Source organism: Marmota flaviventris, chromosome 3 (genome assembly GCF_047511675.1).
Source record: "Marmota flaviventris isolate mMarFla1 chromosome 3, mMarFla1.hap1, whole genome shotgun sequence".
In the NCBI taxonomy this organism is placed as follows: domain Eukaryota; kingdom Metazoa; phylum Chordata; class Mammalia; order Rodentia; family Sciuridae; genus Marmota; species Marmota flaviventris.
The window spans coordinates 178,708,687-178,729,141 of record NC_092500.1 but is presented as its reverse complement, the minus strand read 5'-3'; the positions used below and the strand labels follow the sequence as shown (position 1 = coordinate 178,729,141).

Genomic DNA, 20,455 nt, shown 5'->3' with positions numbered 1-20,455 from the left:
AACAGTTTTCCTCGTGCCCAGCTGCCCTCGTCTTCATGTTACTGTCCACTGTCCCATGTTTCCAACTGAAAAACAATTTAAATATTTAAGATTGTTGTCTTGTTGATGTGCAGTTCTCTTCAGCAGTACGAGATGTCCTTCTTTGTCCCTTCTGATTATTTTGGCTTGAAGTCTATCTGATATGAGGATAGAAACCCCTGCTTGTTTATGAGATCTGTGAGAATTAGTTTTTTCCCATCCTTTTACTTTGGGTCTGTGGATGTATTTGCCTATGGGGTGAGTCTCTTGGAGACAGCAAATTGTTGGGTCTTGTTTTTTATTCAAATCTGCCAATCTATGACTTTTGATTGATGAGTTCAGTCATTTACATTCAGTATATTACTGAGAAATGGTTTTTATTCCCTGTCGTTTTGTTTCTGGTTTTTAATTTGAATTAGTTTCTCCTTTGACTGTTCCTTTAGTTAGTTCCTCCCTTTGCTGTTTTTTTTCTTTTATTTTTCATTTATTCTTCATGAAATATTTGCTGAGAATGTTCTGTAGTACAGGCTTTCTAGTTTCAAATTCTTGTAACTTTTGTTATCATGGAAGGTTTTTATTTCATCATCAAATCTGAAGGTTAATTTTGCAGAGCATAGTATTCTTAGTTGGCATCCATTTTCTTGCAGAGCTTGTATGTGGTATTCCATGAGCTTCTAGCTTTAAGAATCTGGGTTAAGAAATCAGCTGAGATCTGGATTGGTTCCCTGCAAATTGGTGCAAACACTCTGGAAAGCAGTATGCAGATTCCTTAGAAAATTTGGAATGGAACCACCATTTAACCCAGTTATCTCACTCCTCATTTATACCCAAAAGACTTAAGATCAGCATACTACAGTGACACAGCCACATCAATGTTTATAGCAGTTCAATTCACAATAGCCAAGCTATGGAACAAACCTAGGTGCCGTACAACAGATAAATGGATAAAGAAAATATGGTATATATACACAATGGAATATTACTTAGCTATAAAGAAGAATTAAATGATGGCATTTTCTAGTAAATGGATGGAGCAAGAGAATGTTTCATGCTATGTGAAATAAGCCAGTTCCAAAAAAACAAAGGCAGAATGTTCTCTGATATGTGGATGCTAACCCACTACAAGGGAGGGGAAGATTAGATGTTCAATGGACTAGACAAAGGAATGAAGGGAAGGGATGCAGGATGGAAGTAGGAAGACGGTAGAATGAATTGGACACAAGTTTTCTATCCTTATATATGAATTCATGTCCAGTGTAACCCACATCATATACAACCACAACAATGTTGGAATAAGTTATTCTCTGTATGTATATATGTCAAAATAAGTTGTCATGTATATCTAGAAAGAACAACTGGAAAAACATTAAACAGGGAGTATGTTTTTAAAAGGATATTTAAATATTCCAGATAATTTATAGACATATTTAAAAATTAAATAAAATAAAAAGATGATTTATAGCCAAATGCTAAATTTCTTTAACCTCAAAATCCCTCTTCTCCTTAGCTACACCTGTAGGTAAGGTTTTGGTGTTTCCCATACCTGTATGAGTAGCTGAATAAATGTGAACGTGTTTAAATGAGTGAATGTAGATTTCGATCATCAGTAAGCTCCTGCTTTGCATTGTACTCTGAAACTAGTTGTTTTTGCCCTTGATCTGCCAAACAGGTCTTTTTGTTGTTACACATATACATAAAACACCTACTTAACAAAGACGGTTTCCAGCAGGAGATAAGAGAAGAGCGGCAGCAGGACTCCCTTTCCCCTCTCCTGAGCCCAGGTGCTGCGTGGCCGGCGGTGCTGTGGACTCCCAGGTGCTGTGCACACACTGCCTCTGTTCTGAGCCCCGGGAGGGAGCTGTGTGGTCACTGGACCTTACCTCTCGCTGCCTCAGGACGCTCATAACTGTCACCGTCGATGGGACTTGCAGTCCACCCCTGGAAGCCATCAGCCAGTTGGCCCAGCAGAGTCGTCTGGGGCATGTTCTCCCTCGTGTGGAAGCCGGCTCGGGGTCAGACCTCGCGTTTGGCTCCCTGTGTCCTCAGCCCCTGGTGCCACTGTGTCTCTTCGCGTGAGACTTTGTTGTGAGGCCCTGCCTGGACTTTTCTCCATTCCCCTGTGACGGACCTGAGTTGGTTTCTGCTTTGTGCCCCTAAAGCAGGCGGTGTGGAGACGGATCCCTTTACACCCTTGCCTTTGAGTAGGAGAGCTCCTCTTCACAGCGCTTGGCGGGCTTGGTGGGTGGGCGCGCCTGCAGGCTGTCGGTGGGTCACACGCCTCCCCGTTTGGATTCACCCACCTTGTGTGTTTTCCATTCTGCTGGAAAACGGTCACGCCGTTGTTCTGATTCCAACTCCAGGATCTCTGGGGGTCAAACACACCGTGTGATTTTGTCAGGTATTGCTATGTACATAATAGGCATTATTTCATAAATCACCTTTTAATGTTCTTTTCCCATTTTTATTGTGCTAATATTTATTTTTTCTTACTGAAGGATCTCTCTTTGGCTATTAATGATACCCTTGAATTTTCTTAGTAGCTAAATCAGTGTGCCAATCTTATTTTTCCTTTCTAATACTTACGTTCTATTTTTTATCTTACTTCCTGGTTTAGAACATGCAGCACAGTGTTGAGTACTAAAATTAACCCTGGTGTCCTTTCCTTTGACTCGTGAAAACCGTTCTGACATTTCATCACAGCTTGATTGTTTGCCATAGTGTTAACGGGAACATGCTTTTCTCAAATTAATTTCCCTTTCAGGTTAGTTTCCAAATCATTTGAAGTATCAGGAACAGTGTTGGATCCATCAGTGGCTCGTCCAGCACCTGTTTGCACAGGTCTCCCCTCCTCCTGTGATTTTGAGTGGAGCGGCCGCTCTCCTAGGGGGCTCCCTGTTGTAGTGTGGACTGAGCCGGCTCCTGCTGGCCCGTGTCTTACTGAAGGTGTGGCCTTCCTGTTGCTGGAGCCTGGTTCTGCTGCCGGCCTTGAGAGCTGCCTCCTGTGCGGCACGCCTCATCACCGCCCTTGCTGAGCGTGAGCGGTCCCCATGGTCATTCCGGTTCACTTGTTCTGTGCCAAGGGTGGATCAGGCTGAGGTCCCTGTTGCTATTTTTCCTTTCATTCTCACCACCAGCTCTTCTGTGACTTCCTTGTTACTCTCTTCGCTGCTTTTCATTTGGCTGATGTCTGTCTTCTGGAGAATCTTTTGTTAACATCTGTGGGTGGGCAAGCTTTCAGAATCCTTGGATGTCTAAAAATATGCTATTCCCACATGAAACCGGATTTCACTGAGTGCTCGAGTCTCGATTCATGGCCATTTCCCTTGAAGCCTTGGCCACCTGCAGTCAGCCGGGCCAAGGGCCCAGTCCACTTCTTTGGTCTTTCTCTGGGAGTGCCTGTCCCCTCCTTTCCCTGCCCGACCTGACTTTGCAGAGCTACACCTGGGCCAGGGTTGGTGGGCTGCTGTCTGCGCTCCTCATGCTGCTGGGTCCCGAGGCACCTCAACCTCAGCCTGTCCCTGCCTCTTGGGTCCTGAGAGCATTTCTTCGATTGCCTTCCTTTTCTCTCCTCTGTTCTCTCTGGCTTTCCTTCTGGACTCCTGCTGGGTGGAGCCTGCACTTCTAGGATCCCTTCTTCATGTCTCTCAACCCTTCTGCTTGTCAGAGCTTCACACTCTGTGGGGTTCTGGAAGCATCCCTGGCTGGGCCTCCCCTGGGCTTGCTGCTGTGCCCTGGGGGACTCCACCTGTGCCCTCAGCTCTGCTTTGCTCCTCCGTGAATCCAGGGCTGCAGGGCACAGCTATCCTGGAGTTCCTTTTGTGTCTCTCTTGTGTTCTGCTGTGGACTGGAGCCCCTCCCCGTGCTGTGCCCTCAGGTGCTGAAGGATCTGCTGGGTGGCCCTATTGATCTGGTGATGGAGTGTTATGATTTAGATATGAGGTGTCCCCCAAAACCACATGTCAGGGACGATGCAAGAGTGTTCAGAGGTTAAATGATTAAGTCATGAGAATTGTGACCTAGTCAGTGGATTAATCTGCTGATATGGATCACCTGGGCGGTAACCATAGGCAGGTAGGCTGGCGGAGGTGGGTCCCTGGACACATGTCTTTGGGGTCAGGGGAGCTCTCTCTCTGTGTCCTATTGTCATGTCCTGAGCTGCTTTGCTGCTCCACACCCTTCCACCATGATGTGCTACCTCATCTGGGCCCAGAGATATGGGGTGAGCCAACCAGGGACTGAACAAACCTCTGAAAGCATGAGCCCTGAATAAACTTTCCCCCCTCGGCATTGTTCTTGTCGGGTGTTTTGGTCACACCACTGCAGTCAGGTTGCGGTACTGCGGTTGGTTCATTCTGGAGTTATGTGGGTGGTGAACCTCTGTGCTTGGGAGAAGGACAGGGCTGGTGCCTGGGAGCCCGTGGTCAGTAGGTAGCTCTGTTTGTTCAGGGATGCCTCCAGGGCCTGTGGAGGCTCATCAGCCATGGCCAGCAGCACCTCCGCACTCTGCTGCTCAGGGCTTATCCAGCCTGGCACCAAGCATCCCAGGCACACCTTGGGGTTGAGCCTGGGGAGGTCACCCGAGAGAAGGGCAGGGCAGCGGCACGCTGTCTCGAGCGAGCCCCAGGGAGGTGTGGGGTGCATGTGAAGTGGTGCTGAAAGGACATCTGTTTGCAGCGATGGAGCTTTCGGGGTCCCAGAAGAGAAGGTGAGCTGTGGGAGTGGACCCATGGTCGCTCTGTGCATGAGCCCTGATTTTGGGTTACTGACAAGTTTTATCAAGGAAGTGAGTTCATGGACCTGGCTGGTGTAGAGGACAAGCTGTGTCCCCAAGCCTCTGGGAAGTTCACAGCTGCTGCTGACCTCGTCTTCCTCACTGCCCTTCCTGGGAGAGGGCAGTCGTGGCCCTCCAGCGTCCTTATTGGTCTCTGCTTCCCAGGAACCTTGGATTCTTTCTTGATTTTTGTACTTTTCTTTAAAACATTTTTGAGATTTGGGGCAACAGAGCTAAAGGCACTACCCTGTCACTACCTGGGTGGGGTGCTCCCGATCAGGTTGACCCTTCAGTCCAGGAGAGCCCTCTCCTCAGCCTCGGAGCCCCTGAAGGTCGGCCAGAGAGCTCTTGCAGCACTGCAAGCCTGGTCCTGTGTTCCCCTGCTGAGCATCTCCTCCAGGAGGACGGTGTGACTCCTGTTGGACACAGAAGGCTTTCCGTGGTTCGACCCGCTGCCTGGTCTGCAGCCGGGCACCAGCCGCTGCCCTTGATGGGTGGCTGCTCCCTCCCTCAGAGCTCATGGTGAACATGCTGCTCCTCACCCACCTCCTGCTTGGCCTGTCTTTCAGGGCACCAGTGAGGATCACTGTGGCTGTCAATCTCCCAACTCCCAAACCCCAGTTCTCTCTGCAGATGCTAACTGGAACATCCAACATCCCCTTTCCTCCGATTTTATTAAGGAGTAAGTTTTAAAATGAATAGGTATTAGATGTCAGCTCAGTGGGTTCTGACAGTAGTATGTGCCCTTGTAACCAGCACCCAGAGCAAGGTGAAGAAGACCCTACTTCCCAGTGAGCTTCACAGAACCATTCTGGCAACCCTACCCACACCTCAGAACCCTCGACTTTCTGACTTTTGTCACCCAAGAAGAGTTTTATTTATCTTGAAAAAAAAACCACACAGGACTCATATAGTATGTGTTTTTGATTGCTTCTTTCATGCAGTATGATGTTTTTGAAGTTCATTCATATTGTTGCCTGTATCAGTGATCACTTTTATTGTGACTAGCGTTCCACTGAATGAATTTGGAAGGTGCCATGGTTTGTCCCTCTTGCATTTGATGGACTCCTGGATGTTCTGTGGCTACTGTGAAAAGGACTAGTGTGAATCTTTCTGTGGACATGTGTTTTATTTCTCTTGGGTAAATACCTAGGAATGGATGTAAAAAGTTTCACTTCTTTAAGAAATTGGCAAGTGGCCCCATGGTGTGGGGGTACTCTTTTGTACCCCACCAATGGTGTAGAGAAGAACGGGTGCTCTGAATGCTCACCAACACTTAGGGATGTCAGTCTTTTCTATTTTACCATTCTGGAGGGCACTTTGTGTTTTTATAAGGTTGTTTATATGTTGGCCTCTTGTTCTTAGTTCCTGGACCTCACAAATAAGGATTGATTCTTGCTTTTCTGTGGTCTCCATCACTACCCTTGTGTTAGTGGACTGACCAAGTGTGCAGGGAATGCTGAACAGGTGACAGATGCTGTATCCTGGGACCCTGAAAGCAAACGTTGATTGATGTTTCCCTGGAGGGTTATTTTGAGTTATGCCTTGGAATTCAGGTATCTGGAGGCAGATTGATGTGAGCCGGGGTGAAGAGCTTCCTGGAGGCTATACCTCATCACTCCCTGTGTCTCACCCCCATGTGCTAAGGTTAAGTCATAACTTGTTCTGAGCTACAGGGTTTCCTCCCAAGAATGCCAGAGTCCTCTGGGGTTTTATTAAGGAGTAATAAAAAAGGGTGTGGGTATGGGAAACCTCTGTCCCTCTCTCCGCCTCAGCCCTACTAAGCATCTTGCGTTCTTGCTGTCAGTCCACCCAGTGAGTGTGTGTATGAAGTTTGACGTGTTTACCGTGTGTGCTCGACCTGCAGGGGCTGAGGAGGGGGACAGATGATCCTGGCGTTAGGGGTGACTGTGAAGAAGAGTCAGGTACAAGAGTCAGCCAAGAGCTGAAAAAAGGAGTGGGAGTGGGCGAGTTCAGCCTGTTTCAGTTTGTTTGGGGACTGGCAGCATGCAACTAATAATGCGCTCTCCTTTGCCAGTAAAGCACACCAAGCAGTCAGCATTCACTGGGGACTCACTGTGCACGTGGAAGGGGCTGGGTATGGTGAGCACTGGCTGCTTAGAGCAGTTGTGTGAGTGTGTACCGCCTTGATTAAAGCTGCTGTGTCTACTCAGCTTTCTTGCTTCTGTGACTGAAGAACCCCACCTGCATATTGTAGAGGAGGAAGAGTGATTTGAGGCTCACAGTTTTCAAAGGTTTCTATCCATAGACAGCCAGCTCCATTCTTCAGGGCTCCAAGTGATACAGAACGGAAGAGGGTGGCAGAGGAGAGTGGCTTACATGGTGATCAGGAAGCAGAGAGAGTGAGTCTCCACTTGCCAAATACAATATATACCTCAAAGCCAGGCCCTGAGTCCCACCTCCTCCAGCCGCACCCTACACTTCAGCTACCACTCAATTAATCCCTGCCAGAAGATTAATTCACTGATTAGGCTAAGACCCTCAAAACCCGGTCATTTTTCCTCTGAACCCTCTCGCATTGTCTCACACGTGAGCTGTTGAGGGACACCTCACATGCGCCATGACTCGGCTCAGACAAAGCACACTGAAAACTTGCACTTCTGGGTGTCATTCTTAACCCTTTAAAACAGGCACACATTCTAAAGTAAACTACTGTAAACCGCTGCTTGTGTCCCCTGCTCTAGTCACATCTGCGCGATGGCCAAACCAAGTCTTGGAGATGCAGTTCTGTGTGCTCAGGTTGGAGACAACTCAGAGCTTCCAAACCCATGAGCATTTTCATGGCAAAGTTTTTCAACTTCCTGTATTGAGCTGGACATGGTGGTGCACACCTGTATTTCCAGTGACTTGGAAGACTGAGGCAGGAGGATCCCAAGTTTGAGGCCACATCTTTGCAAGGCCTTCAGCAACTTAGTGACACCCTGTCTCAAATAGAAAATAAAAAGGACTGAGGATGTAGCTCAGTGGTGAAGCGCCCCTTGGTTCAATTCTCAGTACCAAAAATTTTTTTAAAATAAGTAAATATACCTGCCTTGAGTATGTTTTAAAGATACCCAGAGATGGTGGTGTTCTTAACGATGAGAAGGCAGTACGTTGCATAGCTGAGGATTCAGTGTTCCCTGCATGGGGCGTTAGGGCATGGACTGTGAGTATAGTGTGTGTTTAGATGATCATACAGGCAGGTGGCATGTGGACACTGTCCAGGGACCCAGACATAGACCCAAGCCATGGGGCAACCTTGCCTGTGAAGATGGAGGCCTTCACCCCCAGCTGGGTGTGTCTTGCACCCTGCAGCCTTGGAGACTGAGGTCAGCCAGACAGCTGGCCTCTTTAATGCCCCTTCCCGGCTTGGTTGTGTGGTGGCGACTCAGATGCCAGCATTGACACATGTGCAGTTTCTTTGGCACTGATGTCATGTTCAACTCTGTGATGAAGACTATGGAAGGACGGAACTCAGCCATTCTCAGAGCTTAGCTCCTAAGGTTCCCTTCCACCTTGCTGTTATGTGCCTGGCAAGAGTCCTTGGACATTTCCCAGAGTCACTGTCCCTTCCATGGTATTTTACTACCAGAGATGGAGGATGTCTGTTTTATGTCTTTGGCCATTTGGAAGGGCACAGACCATCATGACATCTAAGATCTTTCCAGCCTTCACCCTGAGACACACGAGCAGGGAGCCACCTGCAGCAGTGCAGAGGAGATGCTGTGGCAGCAATAGGCACTGTGTTTCTCCAGGTGTACTGCGTTGTCCAGATGTGCTGTATCTGGGTGTGCTGTGTTGTCCAGGTGTGCTGCACTGTTTGGGTGTACTGTATCTGGATGTGGCTGTATTGTCTAGATGCGCTGCATTGTTCAGGTGTGTAGTGTTGTCCAGGTGTGCTGCATTGTCCAGGTTGCTATAGCCAGATGCACTGCATTTGGGTATGATGCATTATCCAGGTGTGCAGTGTTGTCCAGCTATGCAGCATCATCTGGGTGCTCCATCATCCAGGTGTGATGCATTGTCCAGGTATGCCGCATTGTCTGGGTATGCTGCATCTGGGTGTGTTGCCTTGTCCAGGTGTGCTGCACCTGAGTGTGATGAATTGTCTAGGTATGCCACATTATCCAGAAGTGTGGCATTGTCCAGGTGTTCTGTGTTTTCCAAATGTGTGGCATTGTCCAGGTGTGTAGTGTTGTTCAGATATGCTGCATTGTCCAGGTGTGCAGTGTTGTCCAGGTATGCTGCATTGTCCAGGTGTGCTACATCTGGGTGTGCTGCATTATCCAGCTGCGCTGAATTGTCCCAGGTGTGCTGTGTTGTCTGGATGTGCTGCATCTGGGTGTGCTGCATTATCCCATGTGTTGCATTATCCAGGTGTGCTGCATTATTCAGATGTGTTGCATTGTCTGGTATGCTGTGTTGTCCAGGTGTGCTGCATCTGGGTGTGATGCATTGTCCAGGTGTGCTGTGTTTTTCAGATGGGCAGCACTGTCCAGGTGTGCTGCATCATCTCAGTGTGCTGCATCTGGGTGTGCAGCCTTCTGATGTATTGTGTCTGGATGTGCTGTCACTTAACACATGTAGTCCAGAACAAAGAGAACTGTGTGGGGCCGAGGAGTTAGAGTGATAACAGAGAAGGTGGGCATTATTGGGCTTTTAGTATTTGATGGGGTGCAAGTAAGGTGAGAGGAGGCAGGGGGAGGCTGGAGAGAATGTGGAGGTGAGAGGAGCTCCCAGGAGGCTTTTGGGCAGGGCAGTCAGAGTGAAGCATGGCTTTGGTGGCCTGTGGACATCCCCTAACCTTTGGATCTCTGGTTTCTAGCTCCATGCTCACAGTATGAGTGCATGGCTTGCATTCACCCTCCTGTTTCCTGTCAAGGTTGGAGGTGTGTGTTCTGAGCTGTTACTATGCACAAGTCGGGTGCGGGTGCTCTGCCTGTAATGGCTGGGGGGGTTGGGCTTGGCCTGGCCTTTGTCCCCCATCATGATCTTGATAACAGGAAGGAGTATGGCAAGTGATGGCATCTGCACTCTCTGATGTCACATGTACCACAACCTCCCAGATCTGCTTGGTTCCTTGGCCCAGCCCTCCCTCTGTGCATTCTCTTCTAAACCTGCCCATTTTCCTTATTGATCTACCTGGATCAGGCTTTCATTCACTGCCTTGCTGACAGTGACCGTGTTCTGTCCTGTGCAAGGGCCTCAGGGGACCTCCATTGTGTGGCTCTGGTCTGACCTCAGTGTCAAGAAGCCTTCCAGGGTCCCAGTGCACTGAGCTCAGTCTGCTGTCCTGGGTTTTCCTGAGCCAAAGTGGTCTTCTTTTCTCCTCCTGGCTTTTTCCCAGCACTTGCTGTTCCTGATGGGGGCTCACACTGGGAATGTGCCCTGCGTAGTCATCCCAGAGCTGTTTCGATGCCCCCTCTTCCTTGTCAGCCTGCCATTTCTCTTCTCCCAGCCTGGAGCTCTCATATATGACCTCTGCCTTTCTTCCTAGAATTACTATATTTTTCTTATTCTGTTTGTACTCATGGTTTTTTCCCTTGTATGTAAATCCTTTGTCTGATTAATTTAATATAATTTCATTTTTCGTGGTGTGTGTGGAGCTGGAGATTGAACTCAGTCCCAGTATACGCTCTACCATGAAACTACTCCCCAGCCCTGATTCACTTCTGTTAACTGCTGTATATGTAGTCTTTTATCCAGTATTTAATTTTCTGAACACATTTGATTTTGTACATTGACGTTTACATTATGTTATGGGAACAGAGGGAAATGGTTACTATAGAGAAGCACACATTCGTCATCTCACATGGTTACTTTTTTTGTGACAAGTGCAGCTGAGAATTGCATATTTAACAAAAGTCTCTCATGCAGTGCAGTGTTTCCAATTGACAGTGAAGTGATCTCCCAGACATCCCCATTTCAGCGGCCCCTGGGGTCGGGGGAGTTGGGTGCGGGCTCCATGGGGAAGGTGCTCTGGAGGACTGTGTGTTTCATAAAACGGAAACCAGGAGACCCAACTGGCGTTAAGAGCTGTTCAATATGCAGCCTTCCCTGGAAGAAATGCTTGGGCCCTGGGGCTGCTTTCTGTCTGAGCTTGAGAAATACATGGTCCTTGATTTTACGATACTTATGCTGAAGTTATAAGCATGAGGAATAAGCACATTTAATTTGTGCTGCACTATTGATTAGAAATTAACATGTAACTAACACCAGTAGGCGTGCATTGCTGGCACTCAGGGCTTTCAGACTGGATATTCGGCCTCAGCCCAGCGTGAGTTTCATCTTTGTTCCTATAGGTTAGGATGAGGCATGTGTCGTCAACTTAAATGACAGCAAGAGGACCAGACTGAGTGTCCTGTGTGCTAGGTGACGACATGCCTGTGTGTTACCCCTGTGAGTGCAAGGGGTTCTTGCCCAGATCTGTGGCCACCAAAGGGGATGTCCCAGATGTATCTGGCCGTGGATCATCATACCCCGGGGCTGCCTGTCGGGAGCAGTTCCTGAAGCCTCTTTCAGTTTAGCAGTTCTGAGATTTTAAAGGCTGTGCTGCCTCTTCATCTTACTAGGGTTGAGATCAGCCTCCAGTGTGGTCACCAGTGAGCTGGCTCTCCTTGCAAGCCCAACTGCTCGTGGCAGTAGCTGACCCGATGTCACTGCTCTGTCTCCAGGTCTTGCCAGGTGGCAGAAGAAACAGTAGCATACCTCAGTTCGTGCTGTCATTTCCAAATTGTGCTCATTCGAGGAAATGAGCACTGGCTTGACTGCCTGTGTTTTCATTAGGAGCATGAGAACATGTGGAGAAAGTTGATTGTTCTTTTTCTCCCAAGATATTTGAAACTTACTTAGGTCTTTTTTTTTTCATTCCAATTCTGCTTATGCCACCAAAAGGGCCCTGGTTCTACCAGCTCATCCTCCTTTTTCAAGAGCTACAGATATGGACCCAGTTGGGCATGGTGGAGCCTTAGAACTCTCAGGTGCCTGGTAACAGTCACCATGATAGAATTGTACCTGGCTTGCTCCCCCAAGCAAGCTGTTGGTGTCTAAGGGGAGTTGCTTTTCTCCCTTTCATCATGCCAGGAAGAGTAAAAATCCCCATAAGCAGTGGGGATTTGAGAAAGGGCGACTCCTCTGGCCTACCTGCTCTTCCCCAAGCTCTTACATTTCTTCTCTTCTGGCAGGGCAGATTTTTGTCCTGGAAGGCCATTCCTAAGTGGCCTCTTCCGGGAACTGCTCACAGCTGTTGCTGTTACACTGTGTGTCTCCCAGACTCTCACCTCTCTGGGGACCTCCAGTGCACACTAGCACAGGTGGTGCCCACTTGCCATGGATTGTGTTTGGGAATGTCCTTAGTGTTAGCTGTTTTGAGCGTCAAGTGGCCTGTGGTTTCTAAGCCTATAGAAGAACTGTGCTGTGCTACATGGCTGTAGGGCCTAATGTTCTGTGGACCACAGGCTAAGTTTGTTCGAATGTGGGTCAGGCTGGGAACATAACCAACACTTACAATTTTGCTTCTAGGGAAGATGAGACCAATAGGGAATTCAGCTTGGTTGGTTAGTGTTCCCTGCTAGTCCTCTGTGTGCCAAGACCATTTGGAAACCCCCTGAAGGTTGGGCATGGTGGAGCTTTTAGAACTCTCAGGTGCCTGGTAACAGTCACCGTGATAGAATTGTACCTGGCTTGATTCTTTAGGACGTACTTGGTTGCTGGTGGCAGACACTCTGCTCATTGTGGTTTACAAACATAGAGGGGGCTTGTAGGGTCTTGTAGTTGGAAGCAGGGCCAGAGGCTCCAATGATGTCCTGTGGTTGGGGTCTCGGACTCCATCTTGTTTCCTGCTCCAGGATGTTGAGGCTGCCTCTCTGGTGATCTACTGCTTGGTTTCTAATGGGGTGGGGGTGAGGGTGGTACCTGTGGCAGCTGCCGCCCATGCTGCCCCCACAGTCACTCTAGTCCTTCTAGCAAGAGCCATGCTGACCACTGTTCTTGGAGGAGGAGTGAGCCCATCACTGAACTGGTCTCCAGGGCCTGAGGGCAGCCTGCATTGAGGCCCAGTGAGGATCTCTGCATTTCCCAAGGGTGCAGAGGGAGGCAGTTCCCCAAAAGGCGACTGAGGAAGAGGCCTCCATGCTCTGTGGCAGGGGTGCATGGGCTTGTGTAATATTACCTTAGCTGCATAGTTGTGTACTAAGGTTCATGCTACAATTTTTGGAGCACATGTTTTGCAAGTCAGACCTCTGCCTTCTTTCCCTCACTTGCTTTTTACACAGTTCACAGAAATCATGATTGGGCATGGTGGAGCCTTAGAACTCTCAGGTGCCAGGTAGCAGTCACCATGATAGAATTGTACCTGGCTTGATTCTTTAGGACGATTGATTGAACAGCTTTATTTCCCATGACCTATGTGGAGAGAAACAGCAGACTTTCCTGCTCAGTCACTATTTAAAATATAGCTCAATCTTCTTAGTTAAGAGGTTCTACAAGTTAGAAAATAATACATAAAGAATAAATATTACACTATTGTCATTGAAGATGACATAGAGACAGGAATGAATGGACTGGAAGAGAAGACAGAAACACAGCTGATTGGTTGAGATGTGTGAACTCTGATTTTTCCCTGGAGTGGCGGCCTCGAATCCCAGGGCGTGTACTGTGAACCTCGGGTCACCTACTGTAGATGGAGACTCAGGAGTTCTGGCTCAAAGAACTTCCAGCTTGTTCAGAGGGCAGAGCCACCACAGGCTTCTTGTTTGAGCTTTCTTCCCTGGTGAGGATCTCTGGTGACCTGGGCGCTCCTGGGGAGCAGGGCTGTGCAGTGTCCTTCTCTGCTAAGGGCTTTGCTCTTCTCTGGCCAGGGCTAAGGAAGACTCTTGTCTCCATTTAAATCTCTGCCACCCTCACCCCTACCCCATTAGAGGCCCAAGCAGTAGATTACCGACACGGTCCCCATCTCTGTGTACTTGCTGTTTGCCATTTTCCCCGTGAACTAAGGGCTTGCTCTCCCTCCCTCTCTCCCTCTCAGCTTTTGGATGCTCTTTCTTATAGTTGTGATATCTTAGGTGCTCTCTTTGCCTTTTTATACACTGCTACCTAGCTTCAAGTAGTTACTTGACAGTGTCGCATTGGTGAAAAAACAAAATTATAGCTGAAATGTCTTTTTTTAATAAGTGAAAAGCTGTTGATAGGCGTCAACTTGGCTGGAATTAATAGCAATGGAGTGAACTTTTCCCTCAGTGAGAGAAGTGTGTGGACTGGCTGTTCACTCTCCCCTGATTCTGCAGGTGAGGCCGGAGTGCTGTGTATAACGGCGGCACCGGGCCTGCCGTTCTCTGTGGGTGTGGTTGTTTGTGCATCTGCCTTTCCAGGTGTGTGGCTCATGAGGTCTGCGTGAGGTCCTTGGACCTGGGACTGAGACGGCTGCTGACAATTTGTGCGGAAACTTCCTCCCCATGGGTCAGTCTGCCATTGAACTGGGGCTTGAGCTTGATTTACTTCCAGGCCCTTTTTATCGACCTTTCGTGACCTGCAAGAGGGCTCCATGTGTCAGGTCCCCTTGGAGTCTTCTCTTGGGAACGTGCACCTTACCCCAGGACTTGCAGGCCGGTGACTGTCTGCGTTTCCAATCTTTGCAGGCCTCCTCTGCCTTTTGATTCCTCCAGTTTTACTGATTCTTCACAACATTTGACAATTTAATATTGCTCAAATACGTTTTATATGGAAATGCTATTTATTATCTTTTTAGTCATTAGTTAAAATATTAAGCAAAATATGGAGAAGTTTATCTGGTACACATCATTACACATCTGTGCTAATGGCAATTCCAGGATTATGAAACAATTGCAGATAGGAAGCTGTAAATGCCTGATCCTCTGGTAATTGGGTTTCACATATAGCCCATCACCACTTTTTGAAGTACATTCTGTAAATGAAACTTTATTGCCCTGAAAATTGTTTTTTTATGATCCTTGCTTATGCCACAGTGCAAGTTCTCCTAACTTTTATCAAGTTCTATTGCTATTTTTCAATAGGATCATCAACTATAAAAAGGAAGAACAGCAGCTCCTAGTGATTTGTGGCTTAATTCCTTTGTGTTATTGTGGTGTTCTTCCCACCAGGTTGTGTGTGGAGCCCAGTTCCCATCTAGGTGCTTCCCTATCCGTGGTGTAGCTGTGCTTCCTAGGGCCCCTAGGACCCTGTGTTGGAAGTAACAGGTGAGGTCACCTTTGCCAATGCTGACATCCAGAGGCGGCCGTGAGTGAGGTCTCCGGCTGAAACATCTGTGGAATAGAAGAGCTCTGCAGAGCAGGTGGACGTGACGCTACCTGGTAGACCCTGTGGTGGCCTCCCAGGCTTCGTGGTTTGGTGCAGCTTCTCAGTTCCCATGGATGGTCCACAGCTGTGCCACCATGTCCCCTGCAGGTGGAGGAAGATGTCTGCGTGATCTGCGGTGGGGCATGTGACCTAGTCCATGCCTTGAAACTGGAAGTACCTCTGGGAAAGAGGTCTCCTCTTCAGGAATATGAGTCCCAGCCAGACCTTATGCCATTGTGAGTTGAAATAAAAATTTGGATGAAGCCTCAGTCTGAGGGGGGGAGGTGGAAACAAACCAAGCAGATCACTGAGTCACGGAATAAACTGACCATGGGGTTCTGGACTTAGTAGTCCTGTGAACCTGTAAATGGCCTTAATGTTAAGCAGGAGAGTTGATTTTTTCATTACTTATCAGCTAGCATAATGTAATTGCACTGGGGTTCCTGAGGGTCACAAGGTGGTGGCTTCCAGATGTCTACCAAAATCTGCACCAGTCAAGATTCTCTGGAGAAGGGGGACCAGGGGCCAGCAGGATGCGTATCTATTCCTGCATCTCTGTTGAGAAATTTTTTATGAAGAAATGGTTACTGTGATCCCACATGCCAGAAGTCTGAAATCTGCAGGGTGGGTCCCCAGGAGACCCAGGGAAAAGTTGATGTTGGAGTCTGAAAGCCACTTGTAGGTGAAAACCCCAGCCTTCCATGTGGCCTCACGCCAGCGGAAGGTGTGTGCTCCTCCGGGATATGCCATTTACATGCCCAGGAGGAGGGGAGAGGACTGGCTTTGGTGGCCGTGGTCCACGGGAAGCCTCTGCCTTCTGGGATCCTGCTCCACATCTGCTGCTCCGGTGGGTCAGCGATCCAGCCAGCGGTTCTTCCCACAGGGAGCCAGAGGCTGAGGAGAGTGACCCACTCAGTGTGGAGAAACCAGGTGTGACAGTTCATGGCAGAGAAGATGCTGTGTCATTAGAGAGGGTGGTTTGTGGAATGATTTATGTTGCTGAGAGTGAGATGCCTGTGACACTTCAATTAACTCTATAATTATAGAGTAGCATGTTGGAAACTAATCAGATAGAAACCAGGGAATTAAATCCACCATGGGTCCTAGCCTTGGTGTGCTAAGGAGCTTTGATAAGGAGGGGGTGACAGATTAGCAATCAGAAGTTTGAAGAAGCTAAGTTTTTTAAAGTCATTGAAAAATCAGATTAAAATTATGATGTTCAGTTTTGGAGTTCAGGGAAAACTGAATTGAAGGTCCACTCACTAGTAGTCATACTAATACAGCTGTGGCAGCTCCCATCCTGAATGTGTCGATGCAGGGTAGTAGTGCTTCCAAAAGCCTGTTTGTGTGCTTACACCTATATCAGGGAATCTCTTTTTCTCAAAATGTAGGTGCTCCTGTGAAACAAGGACCTCTAATGTGGTTCCTGGGAAACTAGAATCACTTGTCTCAGTTCTTCGGTGTACACAATTGCCCAATATTCAGGCAAATGCCTTCAGACTGCAGGAACCCCAGGGAATAAGAATTAAAAGAATTTTATCAAAACCTTAAATAATCTGTTGGAGTTTTTGCAAGATATTTGAAAATCAAGGTGAAATGATGGGTTTTCTTGATGAATACAAACAATACAAGCTGATTTAAAACTGAAGGTGGAAAACTTGAATGGACCAGTAACTGTGGATAAAAGTTATCATAGATCTGTCTTGACAAAAGGCACTGGCCAGATATTTCAAAGACAGGAGCTGATAGTTTTATGTTAGTCCAAACCATCCCAGAATGGATGAACATCACTCTCTTTTAATGATTGATTCCCAGACTTGGTAAAAATAGCAGAAAAAGGCTCATTTTAAGAATTTAGATATGAAATATGAGCAAATTGAATCCAGGCAGATGCGAAATATGAGCTTGTGGGTTTGCTCCATTGGTGCAATGTCATTTCAACAGTAGTGTCCCTGTTGCGGCAGTGTGTGCAGGGAGCATGTCAGGGTGGAACAGACACCCACGGTTATGTCGGTGGGTACTGCAGACCTTGAAGCAGAACAGCAGCCACGTCTGATATCATTCTGGGGACAGAGCCTCTGTGGGAAGCGCCTTTGACATGGACCAGCATACAGTGAGGAGCTCCGCAACAAGCGTGCAGTAATTGGGAAATGCCAGAACAACCGTCACTCCACATCATTCCAGGTCATGTATTATTTTGGGAAAACGTGAGGTAGGGTATTGGAAATCAAAAGACTTATTTTCAGTGGATGAGAAAGAGACTATACAAAATCTACTTGATAAACCAGAACGTTCCTAACACAAGATCAGCAAAATCACTACGTGTATTTTGTGTGCTAAAGTCATGTAGAAATGAGTTCCATTCTCAGAGACAAGCCCCACAAAATACCTTGGAATGCATAAGGTTTGTAGGAGCAAAGCCATGAGAGAATCCTTGGAAAAGGGGCACACAGCACTTGGTTTGGTGAGGCATGTGAAGTCCACTGAGGGGAGCATGTGTGTGCCCATGTGTGTGTGTGTGTGTGTGTGTGTGCATACATGTATATGTGTGCGTGTATGTATTTGTGTCTTTGTGTGTCTCTGTACATGTGTTCATGCATGTGTATCTATGTGTTTGTGTTTAGGTATTTGTGCATGTGTCTGTATGTCTACATGTATGTATTTGTGCATGCCTGTTTTTGTACATGAATGCCTGTATTTGTGCATGTGTGTCTCTGTATGTGTGTTCACATGTGTGTGTGTGTGTGTTGACTGAATACTTCCCAGAAAAATTCTTTCTTATTTGAAGCAACCATAAAGGCAGAAGAAGGGGAGTTGATTAAAGGGTGATAAAGTTAACATGCAAGAATAAAATTCATACTGTTGTCCCATGAAGAGTTTTGAAGAGTCTCTGAATTGTAGGTTGCTGGGATACTGGGAAACACTAGTGCTGCAGGCTGTTCATCATTGTGTACACAAATGCTTTATATGGGAAGCATTTTCAAGTTTGGAAAATCTGGATTCCAGTAAATCTGGGATAATTGGTTACCCATTGGAAAAAAAATAAAATTAATTTCCATTTCATAACTCAACATTTTAAAATTATTAAGTTTAAAAAAATTAGCATGATATTCTTTTTTATTCTTTATTAGAGTTATGTTTATTTGTTGTAGAAAGCTTCAAATATGTGGAAATTGGAAACAAGAAATCAGAGCATCCACAGTTTCATACACAACCTTCAATAATCATTATCAACCTTTTGGTGCAAGTTTCTTTTTTCACGTAATTCACTTTATTTTTTAAGCATCTATAAGATAACTTTGGGCAATTTTGTACAATAATTTTTTCCATAGATATGTTGACATCATCTTTTCCCAATGGTATTAAAGACTTTTGGTAAACATTTTTAATGGTTAAATAATAGTCAGTTATTAAAGGAACATAATTTAGTCATTAATCTTCAATTTAGGTTATTCATACTATTTGACTACTGAATAGCTTTGAGCTTAAAAGTTTCTCAGGATGGAGTCTCTGAAGTAGGTTTACTGAGTCAAAGTATATGAACGTTTTCAGAGCTCTTGCAAGATACTTTTGAACACCATGCATTTTGCATTTTGCATTCAGCTTTATCTTCACAGCGTGTTTCATTAGCCTTTCCTCACACATACTACAGGCTCCTGTGCTTTTTATTTTATTTATTTATTTATTTTTATTATTGGTTGTTCAAAACATCACAAAGCTCTTGACTTATCATATTTCATACATTTGATTCAGGGGGGTCATGAACTCCCATTTTTACCCCGTGTACAGATTGCAGAGTCGCATCGGTTACACATCCACATTTTCACGTATTGCCATACTAGTGACTGTTGTTAAATTGTGGAATTGGGAAGATCTTTTTAACCTATAAAATCATTAATGAAGTCATTGGTAGGTTTAAACATAAACATTAAACCCTTCTAAATTGCTGTGGGACTCTTCAGGCACTCGGCAGAGGAGGGGAGAACTGGAGACATTCGCAGCGGATGGAGGTGAGAGCTCTGGCATCTGTGAAGAGATCCCAGGAAGTAATGAAAAATGGGCCCCTAAAAGAAAAACTAAGAAGCACCGTTTACTCAGAAATACAGTTGCCCAGTGCACGGAAAGATCCTCAGACTCTGTGAAAGCAATAGGGAGCTTCCTTTGTCCACCAGAGGCAAAAGCACAGATTGGTAGTATGTGACAGCGTAAATTGAGACAGATACCTGGGCAGCAGATCAGATTGATAATGTGCATATTCTCTGACTCAATAATTCTGCTTCTAGGAGTATATTCTTTACAGACTTGAGGAGCTTGCAAAACTGTCCTCACTGTGCCAAGTAAATTGGGGAAACTGGAAACATCCCAGGGCCCAACAGTGCAGGACTGGTAGGGTCAATGGTGATTCCTCGAGGTGGCAACAAGCCTTTAAGTAGTTCTGTGTACACTGATGGGAGAAATGTGGACGTAACAAGTGAACTAAGTGGGTTTGGCAGAGTGTCTGATCTGGAGGGTAGGGGGCTTTATCTGTGGGCACCTGCATTGGATTCGAGTCTGTGATTTAGATGGGAGACTACAGCAGACTGGCTGACTGGTTATAAGAAGCAAGTGGTGGACTCTTAATTTGTATATCACTTTATGATGATTACTTCACAAATGTGCTTGCTAAGATAAAAAGCTAGCATTCTTTCAAGTGTGGTTGCACATTTGAAAGTAACTCCTCAGCATTCAGCAACCTGACATCCAACTGATGCTTGTTCAAAGAATTTGGTGACAGAACACAACTTTCATAAGACATTACACGCTACAGTATACTACCCAGCACTCATGAACTTCTGTAAAAATTGGTACAGGGTGGTAGTGGTTTTTCAGGGCCACATGAAGTCTGTGTGGGAGAGTGTTTGTGATCATAGGAGCTGAACTTGGAACAGGGCAGTGTGTCTCCAGTATGCTGTTGTCAACGTGCTGATCTCCTCATGAAACCAGTGTTCCTATTTTATCTAATCAGGTTTTGGAGTAATAATAATTTCATGTATTAGCCTTAAATGAAAATCTAAGCAGAGAATTTGATAATTATTGAAAGATATGCATTAGCACCTCTTGAAATCAGTGCTACCTTCAGTGTGCTCTAGGTCTATAACTCTATTCCCCACAACTTTTTCCTGGAAAGAAAACAATCAGTCATTATTCCTTGGCTCCTCTTTTTCAGAGTTGGCCTGTTTCTTTGCTGAGCCAGCCTACACACACAAACACTGTCTTATCATCTGGTTGTGTAAGGAATTATAGCTCCTGATTTAAAGTGTGGTTTCACTGTTTCTCTCTGATTCAATATTTTGGAGTTGCTAACCCTGTTTA

General features: G+C 46.4%; 1 protein-coding gene across 1 annotated transcript in view; it reads left to right on the top strand.

Annotated features, from left to right (window-relative positions):
• Dlgap2 (DLG associated protein 2) overlaps nt 1-20,455 on the top strand; it is a 589,656-nt gene that overhangs the window by 58,373 nt on the left and 510,828 nt on the right. The window lies entirely within an intron of this gene.